At 37.4% G+C, this 20,925-nt stretch overlaps 1 pseudogene; it reads right to left on the reverse strand.

Moving 5' to 3' along the window:
* Window positions 1–17,114: 17,114 nt before the first annotated feature.
* LOC143272226 (immunoglobulin kappa variable 4-1 pseudogene) lies at window positions 17,115–20,509 on the reverse strand (annotated as a pseudogene).
* Window positions 20,510–20,925: the final 416 nt, after the last annotated feature.

Genomic DNA, 20,925 nt, shown 5'->3' on the forward strand with positions numbered 1-20,925 from the left:
TGTAGGCTGCAATATGGATGCTGGGAATTGAATCCAAGTCCTCTGGAAGATCAATTAGTGCTCTTAACCACTGAGCCATCTCTTCAGCTCCCTAATAAGTATTTTTAAATGTTCAACATACATTGTCATCAGGGAAATGCAAATTAAATTGTGATGGTTGATGTCGTTTCAGTATGCTGTGAATATAAGTTGCTCTGATTGGTTGATAAATAAAGCTGTTTGGCCAATGGTGGGCAGAATAAGGTTAGGTGAGACATTCCAACTAGAGAGGGAAAATAAGAGCAGAGAAGATGCTCCTAGCTTCCAGAAGTAGTAAGATGTAAGGTAATAGTAAGCTACAAGCCATGTGGCAAAGTATAGACTTATAGAAATGGTTTAATTTAAGATGTAAAAGCTAGCTAGTGAGAATCCTGAACCATTAGGCCATATAGTTTGAAAATAATATAAGCCTCCGAGTGTTTATTTTGGTCTGAGTGGCTGCAGGAATGGATGGGTGACAGAAAACATCCAGATACAAAACTGACTACCATCAAACACTCTGACAGCACACATTGATGAAAATTTGGAAAAAGAGGCTCCTTTAATCATTGTAGGTAGGAGAACAAACTGATACAGTCATTTTGGATATCAGTTTGCATATTTCTTGCAGAGGGTCCAGCCTTCTGCAGGTCAGAGAGACTGGGAAAAAGACACAGAGTTGGCAAGACAAACATACAAACTTCTTTACTGAGGGGTAAAAACTTCTTCATTATATTTCTGACACTCTTTTTAATATTCTTCACATCAAGTTAACTACAAAGAGGATTTTTTTTCATAAACAAGTTACATAGTCACTACATAATCACAATAAAAACATATATTCTGGAACAGGTCCTTGCCATGTTTCTTAAACACACCCTTACACATTTTCTTAGAAACCAACACTCATTTAAACATTCATTCTTTTAGACATCTTACAGATCAAGAGCTTTCATCCATAGTCATCTACATAGGCAGTATCAGAGGTATTTCAACCATAAGCATTTACATAGGCAATAGTGTTATAATTGTCAGAAGAACAGGTTACTTTTCTACTTTTTATACTTTTGAGTTCTGTCCAATTATCTTAACTAATCACTAAATTCTTTGTTTTCTGGTTACATGAAATTATTATTTACAGCATTGTTTTAGCTATGATGCACACCTAAACCTGTAAACACATTTCCCAACATCAAAAAGAACTTGAACTAGCTTATTTCCTGGGAATATATTGTTTTCTTAATCATCAACCACAGTCTATATGACTAAACCACAGTCTGTATGACTCCTCAAGTGCAAACTCATAAGTCCTCGCTGATGTTTGTTTGTTTGTTTGTTTTTCATTTTTCTGGTAACAGCATAAGCTTGTCCAATGTCCCGGCTGGCCCTGCAGTTTATTGTCACTGAAGTTGATGGTCACTCTTTCTCCTAGATTCACAGACAGAACAGCTGGAGCCTGAGTCATCATAATTTCAACCCTTGAGGCTAATTCCACATATCAAAGATCAGTAGCAGAAAAGGTAGAACACATTTATTTTAAATTTCAGATCTAAACAAAAGAAGTCTCCCTATGACTCAAGATTTCCATGTATAGAGTGCAAAGTGGGTGTTTATATGTCATCCTCTACTTTTGTTCTTTGTTCAATAATCTTACCTGAAATCCCGAGGAGAAGAAACTAAGTCATCTCTGATAAAAGCAAAGATAAAGTATCTTCCTATTATATGTATTTCTGTGTTTGTTGATCACACCACAGCACAGAGGAGAATAGTTTTACAATGTTCTAAGAGGCAGGACACCAGACAAAAGAAATATCTATGCAAATGATGCTGACTTCATATTGTTATAAATACTGGGACTGTCAGGAGAGCAGGCTGCTTGGCCATTCTCTGAGTATGTTATCACTCCCTCTCCTTGATGCCGAATGCAGTGTTGATAATAGGTAGACATCTGTGCATGCTCTTCCACACACAGAGTTTGGCAATGAGTACAATATAATTCAGTTTTTGTTACCAGTGAAGCTATCAGGAAGGAACAGCACCTCAGATCCTTTCTTGGTCCCATGGTTGTGTTGTGTTTGTTGGCATTTCTCACATAATAGAATGAGTTTATTTATGCTTTTAACATCTGAATATTTTATAAAGTCTCATACCATATAAATTTTTTACAAATTAGTACTAGTAAACAATAGATTGCAGAGATTTGTGGTCTTAGGTAGATATTTGTCTTCCAGTGGGGGGATATAAACTTTTAAAAATCCATGGGTCTGAACACTGGCACCGAGAATTCATAATATTAAAATGTTAGTTTGTCCCATAGCAGATAAAAACCAAGTACTACACTTTGCATTTCCTATCACTCAGTGTGAATCCAGCATGTTTGCCAGGGACTCCACATGCAGTACAGGAAAGCAATTCATTCATTACTGAATCTAAAGGAATAGCAATCTGAGGGTATTTAAATCAGGAGAAACACTTCTGCATGTTTATGTTATAAAGCAAGTAGTCTTTCAATAACATCATATAACCAACTTGGGGTATGTTTATTAAATAATCATCATTTTTGTGCTTGTGAAATTCCTTAATAAATTCTCACACTATCAATCAATACAATTTTGCACGTTGTACATAATCCTGAGAAAATACAAACTGACCTTTGCTTTCAGACCATGACATCTTGGGAAGCAAGTGGATCTTTACTAAAGTACATGTTAAGATTGTCCAAATTCCTGGCTGGACTGAGTCTACCAGGTCTATCCCAGTACTCGGGGGAGACCTTGATCTGGAGGAGGTGGGAATGGGGGGTGGGATGGGGGAGGGGGAGGGGGGCGAGAGTGAGAGAACAGGGGAATCTGTGGCTATTATGTTGAACTAAATGAGGTTGTAAAATAAATTTACTTAAAAAAAAACTTAAAGGTGAATTATGAATTGAATTGAGATACAGGACTCTTAGCCAATGTGTTTAAATTTAAAATGTCATATATCTGTATGTAGTAAACATACCACAAAAGCTATCTAAAAGAGTTTAATTTGCTTTCAAAGTGTGACATAAAATTATATTTCTGAGTAGAAGGGATTTATTTAAATGAAATAAAGCACATCTAAAATATGTTTGTCTTCCTGAGACCAAAAAAAAAAAAAAAAAAAAAAGATTGTCCAAATTTAGGATGCTAGACTTGTCAAAGTTCATTGTTAGGATTGACTCAACTGCAGTCATTCTTAAAATGGACTTAGCTTTATACTAGGCCTTAGCAGATCCAATTTGCATCTTATTTTGCATGGATTTATGTATAATAAAGTATACCTGAATACAATAGCATACTGTGTAATCACATCCACATCCTTGTGTCCTTTCATGAATGCCTAATACAAATTCAGAGTACCAAGCAAATGGAGCTTTCCAGCAAATCCATGTTCTGAGAAGGAGCTACAGGTGCCATCAAGGTAAGCATCACATTCTGGTACTAGCAAAAATGGATAATGCTATACAATAGCAACCCTCATGGTAGATTATGGAGATAATTATGGATATTGTGGATATTCAAAATGGACATGCAATCAACAGCCTTGTTTGAATAGAGGAATAGCTGTGAGGTTCCTTGGGCTGTCTATTCTGGAGGTAAATAGCAATTTTAGGTATTTAGATATAATTAAAGGAAATCACACAACCATAGTATGGCAAAAGTACCCTCAAGTTGCAGATGAATAGAGAGGATTCTCTGTCACAGTGCCTGGTGGAAATTATCAGCCCATAGACTGACTTGCCAGTACCTGGACATGGAGAATGAAAGACTGCTGAGGGAAACTTGTGTATGGGTGATGACTGACTGTGTACATCAGAGAGATCAAAGAATAACCCTAGGATTTTGTTTCCTGAGATATTTCTGTTATTGTCAAATGTGGATGAAGTTTCCTTATTAAATAAGTAAACCATACAATTACAAAAGGACAAATGCAAAAATCATTTACAAAAAAAGTCAACACTAAATCTGAGTTTTGTAATGCCAGCTTAGGCATAAGCTATACCAGGGCTTATTCACCCAGATAGATTTGGCCCTTTAAAACTTTTTATGAATATGATCATTTTGTCTGCATATTCATATATGCACCATGGTCCCCAGGAAGTCAAAAGAGGGCAATAGGTCCTCTGCAATTAGAGTTGCAGATGGTTGTGTTTTCCATGTAGGTTTTGAGTTCCTCACAGAGATTCCCTGGCAAGAACAACAATTGCTCTTAACTGATGAGCCATCTCTCTAACCCCTGTTCCATTTTGCTAAAGCATTTTGTACATTTTATAATCTTTGTTGTATAGAATTCTTCCACCCCAACTACCTAACACTATGCTGATTTAGAGTAGAAAGAAACACACCTGCCAGGAGGTAGTGGTGCATGCCTTTAATCCCAGCACTCAGGAGGCAGGGGCAGGTGAATCTCTGTGAGTTTGAGGCCAGCCTGGTCTACAGAGCAAGATCAAGGACAGACTCAACAACTACAAGAAGAAACCCTGTCTTGAAAAACAAAAACAAAAAGAAAAAAGAAAAAAAAGAAACACACAAATTAATCTGTACAATCTGAAATGAGTATTTCTAAATTTAAAAATTGGGATTTTTGTCTGTCTATTGAAAATAAATTTCAAGAGAACAGCAGAGTGAATTATGAAACCATTGGAGCCGAGGGACCACTTCACATCAGTAGTATGTTAGTGAAGGTGTCAGGTTCATCAAGATGTTTATTTAAATATGTCTGGATTTCTCATGTAAAACACACATTAGTAAAGGGGCTTTTTATTTTTGTACAATATTTTATATAAAATTAAAATTGGCAGCCAGAAAAGGGTCTCAGATCCCCAGAACTGGAGTTACAGTGGGCTGTAAGCTCTGATTTGGATGCCGGGCCTCTCCAAGCATGGCATGTACACACATGCACAGACACAATATACAGGCAAACACACGAACATATCAAATAAATAAAAAACCTTAAAAAAAATGAGACATGGCATTATAGGAGATATTTCTTTTTGGAACTAAAGCTCAAGTAGGAACCAACAAAGCTGGTTTAGAATACCTTTTTAAGAAGTTACATCTAGACTCACAATTGTGATTCACTGTTAAGTATTTTAAAATTTTAACTACCACTTGTCTTATTTAAGGTTTCTTTTACTGTGAAGAGACACCATGATCATGGCAACTCTTATAAAGGAAAACATCAATTAAGTTGGTTTACAGTTCAGAGGTTCAGTCCATTATTATGATGAGGAGCATGGCGATGTACAGGTAGAAGTGATACTGACTGCATCTTGATCAGAACAGGAAGTAGATTGTGACACTGAGGGAAGCTTAAGCAACAGAGACCTCAAAGCCTGCCTCCACAATAACATACTTCCTTCAACAAGATCACACTTATTTCAACAAGGCCACACCTCCCAATAGGGCCACTCCTATGAGCTTACAATTAAACTATCACACCAATGGTCTTTGATTTCACAACTGATGAGAACTACCAAAACTGTTGAAAGATCTCCAATAAGCTTATAATATTAAGTAAGCAAAACTATTTGTTGTATAGATTAATAAATAAAAATGAATCTTACAGCCAGAAAAATAAAAATAAATTAAAAAAATAAAAGGAAATGTCGTGAAAAATACCCCAAACAATCAAATAAACATGCAAAGCCTAACAAACAAACAAAAAACCATAAGCTTACACACATGACACACAACCTAAAATATTTTCAAAACACTGGTTTAGACTCACAGATTAAGGAAAGATTCCCAGGGAACCTGTGTGTAAACAAGGCATCTATGCTATTTATGATGAACAAAAATTATGTGAGAATTATGTACTTCTTTAATTTTTTAAAGAAAAATTTATATATCCTTCTTTAGTTACCTGCTACATTATTGGTTATTCAAAAGAAAGCAATTTTCTTATTTACATATATTATGAATTTCTTCAATGAATATCTACTTTGATTGTTTGGTGGGTACAGAAAATAAATAATACAATTGTATTTTTAATTTGTTAATATTTATCTTGTGTTGTAAGGTATTTTTTATTTGGACAATGTTCTATCTACTAAAAGGAATAATATATGTTCTGAAACTAACATCTGAAATATTCTGTAACTATTTGTTAGAATTCTTTGGTCAGTACTGTTCACTTACTCTGATTTTGTTTCTTGGTGATCGGTTGATGAAATTGAAGTGGTATATGGCCCTGTTTTATTGTACGGAAACCATTGTCCCACTGTAGATCCTGGAATACTTTATTGATGATTCTGCTGTTGCTAAAGTATGTACATACATACTTGATGCATGCCCTACAAACTTGCCAAATTAACAGTTTTGCTGTAACATACTAGACAAAAAATATCAGTTCCATTTTCCCACTAGTCTGCAGAAAAATCCAAGTGCTTCCATTGAAACCTGCCTCCATCTACTGAGTGTTTTTTTCTGTTATGTGGACGACTCAGTGTTGGTGATAATTCTCATTCAGGAAATTCATGGCTTATGTTCTAGTTCTTCCAAGAGTTTGTCCTTTATGTTCATTATACTTCAGAGGATCTCTTGCTCATTAATTTAAATAAAGCATTAATTGGGCACCTGAATTTTTGAATGATTAACTATCATTAATGTACAGAAACCCACATTTCAACATAAATACAAAGCAATCTTTAGGGAGAAAGAACTGCTTTTGAAAATCAACAAGAAGAGGAAGAGAGGGATGGAAAGAGAGGAGAGACAGATTCATTGATAAATAGTAGCAGAGAGACCATCTAGAAAGGCTATTGGAGACATCTAGTACAATGGCTGTTGAGAGGTGCCTCCTATGTTTTCATTTACACAACAAGAATCAGGGTGAGAAATAAATACGGCTTAAAGTAGAGTATATGGCCAAAACCCATGGAGTGAAAAGAGACATCATGAAAACACTAAGGTACTCAAACAAATCAAATGGCCTTGGGAAGAAGAATATGAAATTCCCTGTGTCACTGTATGAGAACAATCTGCAAGCCTTTTCTGTAGATGTAAGAGTGTACAAGTGAGGCAAATGTCAGTTCCTACATATGCTCAATAAGTCTTTGTTACTGGTGAATCTCCCCTCACATTCACTGTAGGGAGCTGCTGAAAAGTTGTCACTATTTTATTTATTCACAGAAGGCACCTAATCCATATTGTGCTCTCATTCACCAGAGCATCCCATGGCCACCCTATGACACTGAGGAATCCAGATCCTCCACAGACTGGGGAAACTGTGAAGGAACATGCTCACACAGTCCTGTGTGATATGAAGCCCTGTCCCCAACCTGCAATACACAGAACTTCAGGTAACCAGACTGATTAGATCCACCTTTCAGAAGGTAGACAAGACTCAAAATTTCAAAGTTCAGGCCACTGGGTACACTTGAAGACTTTGGTGATGTTGATAACAATTAGAGAAGAATTACACAATGTAAACAACAGTATAAACATCCCGAGCCAAATAACATGCAGTACTCAGACTACATACATCCCAGGCATATTTCCAGAAGAAAATCTTTCACTTTGAAAACCATCAATAAAATTTATAATGCCAGCCATTCTGCCAGATTCAGAAATACCAATATAAAAACTTGAGAAATGTTTAAAAGGCAGTACAATTAAATATCCAAATGAACATATCAACTTTCTGGTTACATGTCCCTTAGAAAATGTAACTCTTGATGTTTAAGGATGTTGAGAAATTCCTTAAATGTCTTTCTGCCATTTGAAATTCTTCTGTTGAGAATTCTCTGTTTAGCTCTGTAGCCCATTTTTAATTGGATTGTTTGGTATTTTGATGTCTAGTTTTTTGAATTCTTTATATATTTTGGAAGTTAGCCCTCTGTCAGATGTGGGGTTGGTGAAGATATTTTCCCATTCTGTGGACTGTCGTTATGTATTCACTCATAAGTGGATACTAGATGTAAAGCAAAGGATAAGCAGACAGCTCCAGAGAACCTAGCTAACAAGGAGGACCCTAAGAGGGACATATAGACAGCCCAGTGAAGGGGAAACAGATGAGATCTACATGAGCTGATGGTGAGGGGGTTAATGGAGAGCAAGGCATAGAGGATGAGAACATAAGGAAATGGGAGGTTTGAGCTGGAACGGGGACAGAGTGGAAGAGCAAGGAAAGAGATACCATGATAAATGGAGACATTGTGGGAATAGGGAGAAACAGGGTGCTAAGGAAGTCCCCAGGTATCCACAAGGATGACCCTACCTTAGACTACTAGCAATATTTGAGAGGGTTCACGAACTGGTCTACTCTTGTAACCAGATTAGTGAATACCCTAACTGTCATCATAGAGTAGTCATCCAGTTTCTGATAGATGCAGAGATACACAACCAGGTGCCGGGTTGAGCTCTAGAAGTCCAAATAATGAGAGAGAGATGGAATTCTATACGAAAGGGACATCGAGATCATGATGCGAAAAAGTACAGAGATGGCCAGCCAAACTAGTTGAAACCCAAGAACTGTAGACCAATAACTGTGGAGCCCCCACAAGACTGAATTAACCCTCTGGATACTCAAGACAGTAGTTTACCTTGAACTGTTTCAGGGGCCCCCAGGAAGGCGGATCAGGATCTGTCTCTCATGCATAAGTGGGCTTTTGGGCCCAGGGCCTAAGGTGTGACACCTTCTGCAGCCTTGGTGAAAGGGGTAGGGGCTTGGACCTACCTCAACTGAATGTACCATGCTCTGCTGACTCCCTATGGGAGATCTTGACTTGGAGTAGGTGGGAATGGGGGGAGGCTTGGGAGAAAGGCTGGGGGAGGGAAGAGGGAAAACGGGGGGATGTAGACAATTTTCTAAACAGCCTTCTTAAATAAAAGCACAGCAGCCATGACAGGCTTAGGGGCATACACACAGCTTCTGCAATAGGCTTACTGGCAGGCAACACCCAGATCCAGGAAAAGCCTTAAGCTGATACCACCCAGGGATCCACCCAGGGATCTATGCAGGGATGAGGAAGTACATGACATCCCAAACATTCCAACCATTAGATAAGGTGGCCAGATGTCCTTGAGTCTAGCACACACCTATATTTTGTTTTACAGATACCCCTTGACAATTGTCAGCCAATCATGGTCCTGAACTCTGGAAATCCCCTCAGCCAAACCTCAGCTATGATTAAAAACCCCACCCTACCTGAGCACAGGGATCTCTGCTCTCATCACTGTGTTGGACAGACAGAGGGATCAAACTCCAGAGCTTGAAATAAAGGTTCTTTGCTTTTAAATGCAGGATTCAGTCTCTGTGGTGGTCTTGGGGGTTCCCATGATCTGGGTATAACATTAACAACACACATACATCATTAAAAGTAAGCAACATAATTAAGCTGAAGAAATTAATGAAAAAGATTAAATGGTTAAAATATTCAACAGTAAACTAGATTAATGAAATGAGATTCTCCTGATACAAAAGCAATAATATGCCTGTTGCAGCTAGAAGGATGAGAAACTGATGGCACTTGAGGTCTAACCAAATCACTCATTGAACCAGATGAGTCTAGCCAGGGCTCTCAGTGGCAATTATCCAACTTCCCCAGCACCTCCCCCTTACACAGTAGCAGAGTGCTCTTCTCCTCTCCAGTCAAGCAGCACATTGGCAGCTGAGCTGCCTGAAGCAAGGGGTTTTTGTTAAGGTCTGTGTCACTGTGGGAGGAGCATGTGTAGTTTGCATGCAGTAATAAACTCCTACATCCTCAGCCTCCACTCTGCTGATCTTGAGTGTGAAATCTGTCCCTGACCCACTGCCACTGAACCTGTCTGGAACCCCTGTACCCCGGTTGTACACCCAATAGATTAGGCGCTTTGGAGACTGGCCTGGCCTCTGTAGGAACCAATACAAATAGGTGATTCCATCACTATATAAGAGGCTCTGACTTGACCTGCATGAGATGGAGGCTGATTGTCCAATGGTAACCGGCAAAGAGAGTGGAGTCTGGGTCAGCACTACATCACCACTGGTTCCTGAAATTACAATAGAATGGTACAAAGTCATGTTAAAACTTCCCAAACAATCTTAGTGAATTCCTTTGTTACTCATTACAATTAGATCCTGCTATGTTTTATGATTTTAAAAAATATGTCAAATGTTTTTTTTTTTACAAAACAAGTGAGTGGAAGGTCCTCAAGTTCATAATCTGCAGCACCCCTTCCCATCTACATCAAAATCTTCATCCTAGCTCAGCTCCTGTCTCATATAGAATTTCCCATTGGCATGTAACTAGAATTCCCATGTGCATCCTGGAGAATGGGACCTGCCTCATCTCATATGGACATCATACAGAGGCAACTAGTTCCCACCCTTCATCCTCATTCTACTCCTGCTTCTCATTCTCTCTTACCCAGAATCCAGAGCATGAACAGAAACAGGGACTGGACAGGGCACATCATTTTGAAGAATGAACTTAGGAGAGTGAAGGCAAGAGGACAGCTGAGCTTTTATCTCAGGACAGCAAGGCAGGGACCTCCCCAGGGAGCAATATGCAAATACCCTGGTATGTATGGCAATGTACATAGAGCAGAGAGTTGTGTGGGATTCTTGAATTTAAAAAATAACCCAAAAATGTCTTCTTGTACATCAAGAGTGAATGTAATAAAACAAAATGTGATGACTGATGAGAGACTAGTTGGATGCTGAAAGATTAGCAATGTGGTTCAAATTAAATGTAAATATACATTAACAAATAGTCTAATTTTATAATTTGAAATTTACTCAATTTTTTGTAAACATTCATAACTAAGTTGCAGAGAACTAGGGAAATGTAATTAAGACATTAAGCTCAAAATTGTCGTGAATGAAACTTTGTACTCATAGTCAATAATACATTGCAATATTACAAGATGGAAGTAAGTCACTCAATTCTCTCATCAATGTATTGACTGTATCTTACTAAGTATTAGAAAATAGACTTAATTATAATCAGGTTACTGACTTATGTGCTGAATGTTTGACAAAGAAATGCGTACAATAAGCATTGCCATAATAAACACACATAATTTTCATAACATTGTAATGTTCTTTTTATTCAATTTCTCTTAAGCTTACATGTCAGAAAAACTCTGACCTTCTTGCTGTCACTGCAGATTATGTGTTTTTTGAAGTTCTCAAGTCTCATTTGAATGAAATCATATAGCTCCTGTGCCTCAGTGACTTAATTTCATTTTCCAAGTATACCTGTTTCTCTAAAGTTTTTTTATGTTCTGTGAATAAGTAAATAAAAAGTATCTATTTTTGGATCCTTTAGTGATGGCAACATTTATTCTTCCATGTGGACATTGTCATTTATCTACCTCGTGAAGTTATTAATAAAGGTATTATGAATACTTTTGTGCCAGATTATATGTAAATATGTATCTTCATTTATCTTGAGCAGGTACCTATTCGTTGTGTATTTGGCTACCTCCATGTCAGATATGAAAATGAAGCCTATTCGGATTTATTAACTGCAGATTGTTTTGTGCAACAGTGTCAATGTTCTGTAACGCATGTCGTTCTCAGTCATTGTGAACTACATTTCTTTATAGTCACAGGAGATACATGGTCATTGAATTCTTGGGTCTTTTTTGTTGGTTCCTGCTACAAGCGAGCGACTATGCTCTAACGTATTAGTCTAGATGCATTGCTTACACGTTGTTCACAGCTCTCCCTGTAGTTTTCACTGTTCTTAATTTTGTCTCTAGGTCATTGCTTAACATGAACATCATTTTGTTGCTAATGCCTTTTAGATTTGTGACAAGGTGCGGCTGCTGTTATCAAATAAATGACAAGATATGCAATTCAACTGCTTTTTAAAAAAAGTATTGGTTACATAGGGCAACTGACTTGGTTACATTTCCTAGCAATTATTTTCATAATTATTTTCTTTCCAATATGTATGGTTCCAAATGACAGATTAGAAAGCCACAGATACTGCCTCAATTAGCTATACAAAAAGACATGGAGCAAATCACATTAGCTTGAACAAATGGAAGAACAAATATGTATCCATAAAAAACATTAAATATGGGCACAAATAATTCATCCGACATATAAACTAATTACCAGATTTCTGATTGTGAACATGAAACTAGGGCACTCTTATAGTATAATGCAGGCAAATTCTTGTCAGCCTGAGATTTGGGGATGACTTAGTACAGCACCAAAGTGATGAGCCATGGACAAAAGTGTATAAGACAGACTTTAATAACTTGGCAAATGTTGGTCAGTGAAAACACGGTCAAGAGACCACAATGCTTTCAAAATCTCTATCTCTTAAAGGAGTAGTATCTTAAATATGCAAACCTTTCTCCAGCTCTGATGGAATTGCTTTATTTCTGTGATTCATACAAGTAGAAGATGGGGATTTAACAGAAATACGACCTGCCAGAAGAGGCATACTCTGATAAAGGTAAGGATTGGGAAATCACCTATAAAGTGCAACAAACAGCTGAGAGTGTGAGGACACCAAGCCTGTTCTGTTTGGACAGGCTTGAGCACCACAGATTCACTAGCTTACACCTTGGTTCAGATGGTCCCTGGAGAAACACCAAAGACCCCTTATTTGTATTATCAACTTCCTGATATGAGCATAAAGTTGCCTAATGTCTGTTGCTCAGACCATTTATTTAAACCATCCTGTTTGGAATATCTACAGTGCTATGTGTATTATATGTCTTGGGAAATTTTTTTTCTAGCTCTGTCTATTTGATATTTTGTGTGTTTCATTTACCTTAATAGGCACTGTCTTCATTAGCCTGGGGAAATTTTCCCCAATTATTTTATTGAAAATATTTTTCTGTGCCTTTGACCTGGGTTATCTTTCCATTCATTCCTATTATTTTTTTTAAAATTTGGTCATATCATTGTGCCCTAGATTTCCTGGATGTTTGTGTCCTTTTGTATCTTAACAATTTCTTTGGTTAGGGTATTTGCCTGTCTTCAATACTGAAAGTCTTTCTTTCATGTCTTATTGTAATAAGCAAAGAACTGTCTCATTTGTTTTCAAAAGTTGGGGGTATTCTCCCTTCCCACTTGAAGCAAAGCAACTACCCTGCCATTTCTGCTTGTGAGTACACATATCCTTGTATGATGTTCCCTTGATACCTCACCTTACTGGATTCTCTCCACCATTCTGATACCAGACATTTTCTAAAGAATTTTAGGTTGTCTTCCTACCAAGTCATCATCCCCACCTTTGAATACAATATCATCTTTAGCCTACGCTTTCTTTCTATAACTGCTTGGCCTACGGGATTGTGTGGTATAGCTGTAACATGCTTTATATTATAATAAACAGAAACAGGTAACAATGACTCCTAGAAATAGATTGCATAGTGCTTTATTAACCTTGAATTTTCTCAATGCTGATGAGAAAGGAGCAGCAGCTGCAGAAAGACATTGGATGACAGACAAAACTCCTGAACTAAACCAACCAGTTTATTTCAAAGGTGTGCTGACCTCAGAATGGAAACTTGGATGTGTTATACATTGGGAAAGGGATTTTGCCTTTGTTTCTGCATGAGAAGAAAAGCTATGAATACCAACAAAATTAATAAAAATTCAATTCAAACAGGAGAAACACCTTGAGGAAAAGTAAAAGCTCATCCACCAATGTAACATCTCTACAAGTTGTAAGAAAAATTTAACAATCAAAGGTTGGGGTAGGTTTCTGTTTTTGTCTTTCCAGGATAATGGAAATACCCATCTTTCAGAAATCATAAGGCCTTGGATATCTGGATGGTTACAGCAGAAATAAAGAATCCATTGGTACCAATCTACACAGGGTAAAATCTCACTGCCTAACATCTATATCTCTTTCAATCTAGAAAAGTTGTGGTTCAAATTCAATTATAAACCAAGCTGGCTTTAGAGATGGAATTGGCTCAGTCCTTCTCTAAAACCAAGCATATTGCTAAAAGAAAGGGTTGAGAGATTCTTCAATCCCATATCATAAGAGCCCTCTGGTGTGGGACAGAAGGAAACCAATAAAAATGAACCATTGTCTTCAAGATTCTAGTTCTCTTCATGTTTATTCTTGATTTCTCAGAATCCTTTCTTACTTGTTATGTCCTCTTTAAATCCAAACTTTCCATTTTGAAAAAAAAATAAATTTTTACAATAGCAATCTCTGAAGTCTCCAGAAGGAAGATAGGGTCCCAACAACAACACCTCTACCCAATCCAGAATGATGCCATGGTAATCATCATCATACTACACTTCTTGCCAGAATTTCAGACAATCTTACCCATTACTCTAAGACTTGCTGCAGAATCTAAAGTTAGTCTAACTGAGATTTAACTATCTGAGCTTTCTCACAGTACCCAACAGAGATACTATCACCCCCTAAACAGCAGGAAGCAATTCTAAGAAAATGACGCCCTTCTCCCTAAGTTTTCATATTTCTCAGGGTTATGGATGATGGTTATAGGGTTGGGGGTGGAAGAAAACATTAAACTCAGTATTCTCCTTAAGAAAAGAAAAAGTGTCTCAAGAAAAGAGAGAAAAAAAGAAATGGAATGGATAGGTATAAGATATTATGGTAGTATATTTTATATACTAGTAAACAAATTTAGTAAAATAGCAGCCTTAGATAATTTGCACTGTTATGGATTCTTATATCTTGATACAAATGTAAAATATTTTTATATTCCTATTTTAGATAATTTGTATATTGATACAAATACAGAACTATATTTGTTATAATATACATATATTTCTACTCTTATTTGCAATATTTGTATATTGATACAAATGTAAATTTATATCTGTCATACTGTGTGTATGTTCTACCTCTGTTTAGGATATTCTGTATATTGATATATATTTAAGATTATTGTCATATCGCATATCGCACTATACATTGCTACCTCTATTATAAATATCTTGTGTATTGTCACAATTTTGAAGTCATTGTCCTTTACCATACATTTGCTTATAGACTGTTTACCTTGTTTACATGAAGCTTTATTTCTTAGGTTATTTCGGTAGATAAGACTTATAGTTTTATAGTCACCTATGCTTGTCATCTCTGTAGTTAAGTTAGTTAGGTGATCCAGATTTACAAATACATAGGTCAGATAGACCGGTAATCTTCAAATACTTCATAGACCTAGAGGATATGGCATTTAAATAACTTAGAATTCTCTTGACATGAGACACAATTGCTCCTGGCAGCACCAATTTGATGCTAAGAGACCATTGGGCTTCTAAGACATTTCCATTTGGAAGTTTGTCTTCTTGGCACAAAATGGACTATTGGGCAAAGAACTGCCCTTACCTCAACTGCTGACAATATGAGTACTATCTGTCTGGAAAAGCGGGACACAAGGAAAAGTGACTTCTGAACTCTGCCAATACAGGGTAAGATAGTCTTTCAGAATTCCTGCTTCTGAAAATGGCCTGTCAGATAATCTAGACCTGTAGCCAATTTGAATGCACAAACAATGCTGAGAAACATTAGGTGACTGTCCAGGCTGTCAGCTGTCTCGATCTACTCTTGGAAGATTCCTGAAAGTTGCATGCATCCATCTTCCATTTCTCAGGTATCATTATATTCCTTCTCAGGTCTTTGATGGGATTGAACACTAGCAGTTATAGTTACGACTTTATATACATATATATATATATATCTTAGATAGAACATATTAAGTATTAGATTTAGGTTCTTTAGGATAGGACACCTTTTGGAATGATCTTTGTAATATGCCATTTACCTACGCTCTAGACTTCTCTGGATTTTAGTATGTGTTTCTTGCTTGATATTGTTTGCATTGGTTGTAGCTCCATCTTCTCTAGGTCATTATCCCTCATTATTCCTGGACAATATTTGATAACCATTCATTTGTATATAGTCTTGTATTAGGTTAGAACCTTCTTATTTAGACAAAAGGGGGAAATGTAGTGGGTAGCCATTCCAGCTTTGATCTGGAAGTTCCAACCCCCATTGAGGCTTCAGTAACTGTCATACCTACAAGGTGGAGCCAAGAGAGGACCCTGAAGACCCGAGATCTGGATATGCCTCCTCTCTTATTTCCTGGACACTGGATGCTGGAAGTAAACGGAGCAGAGTTCTCCAGAATACACCGCCGGACTGTGTTATGTCTTTCCCAGACCCTGCAACGTATCTACCCCTTCATTTTAAGTTATGCCACTAAATAAACCTCCCTTTTAACTATGTGGAGTGGCCTTAATACATTCACCAATACACATAATAGTGCCACTCCCTATGAGATTATAGGGACCAATTACATTCAAACTACCACAGTGTGTATGTGTGATGTGTGTAGTGTGTGTGTGTGTTCATGTGTGTGTCCGTGTGTGTGTGTGTGTGTGTGTTTGTGTGTGTCTGTGTATGTGCCCATGTGTGTGTGTGTGTGTGTGTGTGTGTGTGTGTGTGTGTGTGTGTGTCCCAGTATGTTTGTATATGAGAGAGACATAAAAAAATCAATAAAGGTTTTTAAGGCCAGTAAGGTGACTTAGAGGGCAAAGGCACTTGCCACCAAGTCTGATATCAAACTTGAGTTTGATTTCCAGAAACCAAATAGCAAAAAGAGGGGATCAAGTCCAAGTTGCTCTCTGATATCCACAAACATGTCATGTCACCTGTGCACCTACAAACATTTACACACATACACACAAATGAATGGCCACATACATGCACACAAAGGTAATTAATTAACTAAAATGTAATAAATTAAAGGAGTTTAAGGGAAGAAAAAGAAGGAAAAAAAAGCGGAAGAAATGGGCACCAGTAAGGAAGTAAAAAAAAAAATCTCTCCAGAGTCTAGAAAAAGGAAAAAACACTCTCTCCTAGAGTCTCCAAATAGAAATGCAGTTAGCCATCATCATCATCACTTCACACCAAAGAATCTTACGTTGGATACCAGAACTCCAAAACTATAAAAAGGTAAACCACTTGTATCAAGCAACAGAATTTGTTGATTACAGAAAATATGTCATATAATATACAGTTCTTTCCTAAATTTACTTACAAAGTTTTTCATACCAAAATATGTAAGAGACATTGAACTCTTTATTATTTCTGGGCTCTGCAAAATTTTTCATCATTATTTCAGACACATTGGCTCTCAGGCAGAAGGAGGAAGTGTGCAGGTCCAGGGCTGTGGGTGGTGTGGGGAGCTGGCGAGACTCTCAGAAGAGGTTTTTGTTGGAGGCTGAAGCACTGTGAGAGGATAATTGTGAAACTGCTGACAGTAATAATCTGCCAGGTCTTCAGCCTGGACACTGCTGATGGTGAGAGTGAAATCTGTCTCAGATCCACTGGCTATGAAACGATCAGGGACCCCAGTATCTTGAGTGGATGCTAAGTAGATCAGCAGTTTAGGAGCCTGCCCTGGTTTCTGCTGGTACCAGACCAAGTGGTTCTTGAGATTGGAGCTTAAATAAAGACTCTCACTTGACCTGCAGCTGATGGTGACCTTCTCTCCTATTGACACAGCCAGGGAGGATGGAGACTGGGTCATCACGATGTCTGCACAGGCACCTGCAATCAAGAAGAGTAATGAAGCATAATACACAAACATGGAATATATTAACAGATTAAATTTGTCATTTAATAACTTTGTAATGTCATATTGTCAGAATGTTATTGTGTAAGAAATATTGCACCCTGACATACACTGTCAATTTCTGATATACAAAGAGGTGACTTTGAAAATATTATAACACTTTTAGTTTCTCATCAGATACCCAGAGGATCAGAGACATGAGGACCTGGATCTGTGACTCCATCTTGCTCCCCCTGCTGTCTGATGCAGCTCTGTTCTCACCACAAAGGCCTGGTTTATAAATTCTGAGCAGCTGGGCTGGACTGCAGAGGTCCATGCAAAGCAGTCAGCAAATACAAAAGCAAAGGCCTGGGCAGTTGCATGAGAGTGACTGGTGTCAATAAACAGGCAAAAATATCATCACAGAGAACATGAGCAATCACTGAAATATATTGGCTTACAGCTCTCCAACAGAAATCTACTAGGTGTTCTAAAAGCAATTTTGGTTAAAATCCAAGACATACTTAAATCAAGTGACTTTTGCAGAAACATTAGGAGAGCTATCTCAGACTGACAGTCCTGGGTAAATGGTATGTTCAAAAAATGACAACAGCAAAAGAAACAGAGTAAGAAAACATGCAATGAAAGAAAGAATGGTTTGGAGAGAGAAAAAGAAAAAAGTCAAAAAAAGAGGGAACTGAGGCTATATTTGTTCATTCTCTCCCATCTACAAAGCCACACTTATAGTAAGGACAATGAACAACAGTACCTCAGATATTTGGGCTCTTCCAGGCTAAACAGGGTACAGAGATGCAAAAAGATACCCATATTCCATATTTGCTCTGTAGAAATCCTAGGAGACATAAATTGAAGACTGATATCAGAGGTACATTAATCTCAAAGCAAATTTAACCCCAGCAGAAGCTACCAAGTATTAGCTCTACAACTTCAGGAAATGGAAAAAGGGCTCTAAATTGGGAGAATTGAAGGGGAATAAAACAACCTAGAAATACATACTCTAGTATAATCTAGAAATTCTAGTGTAATCTAGAAATTACCAGTATTGAAACTGGGTTAATTAATTAAAATGGTCTTTCTGACATCATGATCAGGTAAAAGTCTTTCCAGAAGGGACACAGCCATCCTAAATCAAGTAATAATTTTACAGAGACCAATAGACCACAGAATCACAGATTGCTGCCATCCAAAGGAAAAAAGTTTGATTATGAATGAAAATCAATAATAATAACAAATCACAGAATCTGCCTGGACTTCAGATTAGTGAACTCTGAAAGGATATATAAAAAGTAAGTTATAAACCCAGTATTATGTGTAAAGTACAAAATTAAAGAAAAATAAATTAATAAAATATCATGGCAAGAAGTTGAGATTCAGCCAGGAAGTGGTGGTGTACACCTTTAATCCAAGCATTCGAGAGGCAGAGGCAGGTGGTTCTCTTTGAGTTCCAGGTCAACCTAGGCTACAGAGTGAGTTCTTGGAAAAATGCCAAAGCTACACAGAGAAACCCTGTCTCAGAAAGAAGAAGGAGGAAGAGGAGGAGAAGGGGAAGAAGAGCTAGAAGAAGGAGGAGGAGGAGAAGGAGAAGGAGGAGGTGAAGGAGGAGGAGGAGGTGAAGAAGGAGGAGAAGAAAAAGAAGAAGAAGAAGAAGAAGAAGAAGAAGAAGAAGAAGAAGAAGAAGAAGAAGAAGAAGAAGAAGAAGAAGAAGAAGCTGAGATTCACATCTTTAATAGCAGAACTGGGGAAGCAGAAGGTTTATATGTTTGAGGTCAGCCTGGGATACATAGCAAGTTCTAAGCCAGTCTAATCTATGCATGGACACAGTCACTCAAAAATGTGTCATTAATCAACAAGTTGCAAGGCAGATGATGTCATTTTCTATCCAAAGCAAATTATTTATCTGAGGTTAAAGTTGTATCATGAAGGCAAGAATATTACTAAAAATAAATATATGTATATTTGGACATTCCCTGCCCTGACCCCCTGCTGCGAAATACCAGGCAACTGCTTCCTAAATTACCACACAGAGACATATTAATTGTAAATGCTCAGCTGATAGCTCAGGCTTGTTACTAAGGCTTTCACTTAAATTAACCCAGAATTCTTATCTGGATTTAGCCATGTGGCTTGGTACCTTTTCTCAGTACAGAATTCTCACTTTCTTCTCTGCATTTGCCAGTGACTCTCTGACTCTGCCCTTACTTTTCCCAGAATTCTCCTAGTCTGGCTCTCCCACTCAATTTCTTCCTGCACAGCTATCAGCCAATCATCTTTTTATTAGCAAATGAGAGTAATACATATTCACAGCATACAGAAGTGTTATTCCAGAGCAAAATATACATTTAATCACTATGTATTTTCCCTTTACTTTGTATTAAATATATAATGTTATATATCAATTTCCCAGATATAAAATATTAAATAATTTCTGATAAGCATATTCACATCTCATCTATGAATTGCTAACAAACCATCATAAGAGAGATACAAACAGTATGTGGAGTAAAGAAGTTTTCAATCTCAATGTCAAGACTATGACAGACAGGCAGCTCTGGCCCAGTCAGTGTCTAACAATTTGTCATGTGCTCTCAATCTTTGCTAAAGTTTGTACTTTGCTTTGTAACAGCTTCAGTAAGCTCAGATTGTGCTTCATATCATTTACTGCTGTTTATTCAGATTGGACACGTGAAGACAGGGGTATTACAGTTAAGCATGTAATTCTCACAGTATGTAAAATGATAAAATCCTCTGTTAATATAAAATGCCCTACAGTCCTTAGTTGTTTATCAAGTTTCCCTGCTATGTCCTGGTGCATTATATTCAGTGGGTTGTGATTAAAAATGGATTATAAACATACTGGCTGAAAGTATTAATTTGCTTCCAGCTTTGAAATGAGGAAGTGTGAAGCTGATGACTTTGAGCGCCTGAGACACAGCACTCTCATCCATGGGGATCATTTTGGAAGGAGTCCCAAGAATTGTTAGTCTGAGATTCATATTATCTTGGCACAGTACAAAACCAAAATTACTTTTCTGTTCTAGCATATAAAATCTTCTTTTATTCTCTGTACGAGTGTCTGTGGCTACTCAGTATCTATGACAACAAATGATAGACATAGGAAGGTTTTCAATAACTCAGATAAAACATTAACATATTATTCTTTGTTAAAGTCACCAGTGTGTTACCTGAAGATGTAGGAGTTCATTATTTCATTCAAGATACAGGAGGTCCTTATACAGAGTGACAGCCATGAACAAAATCTGCCCTGCTTAAGGAGCCTAGATTCTATATGTGCTGCTTCTCTCAAGAGGGCCTGTGTAGATTTTCTGAGTCTGTGTGAGAGGATGAGGTTGAAGGACTTGAAGTAGCCAAT

This window comes from Peromyscus maniculatus, chromosome 3 (genome assembly GCF_049852395.1).
Source record: "Peromyscus maniculatus bairdii isolate BWxNUB_F1_BW_parent chromosome 3, HU_Pman_BW_mat_3.1, whole genome shotgun sequence".
NCBI lineage: Eukaryota > Metazoa > Chordata > Mammalia > Rodentia > Cricetidae > Peromyscus > Peromyscus maniculatus.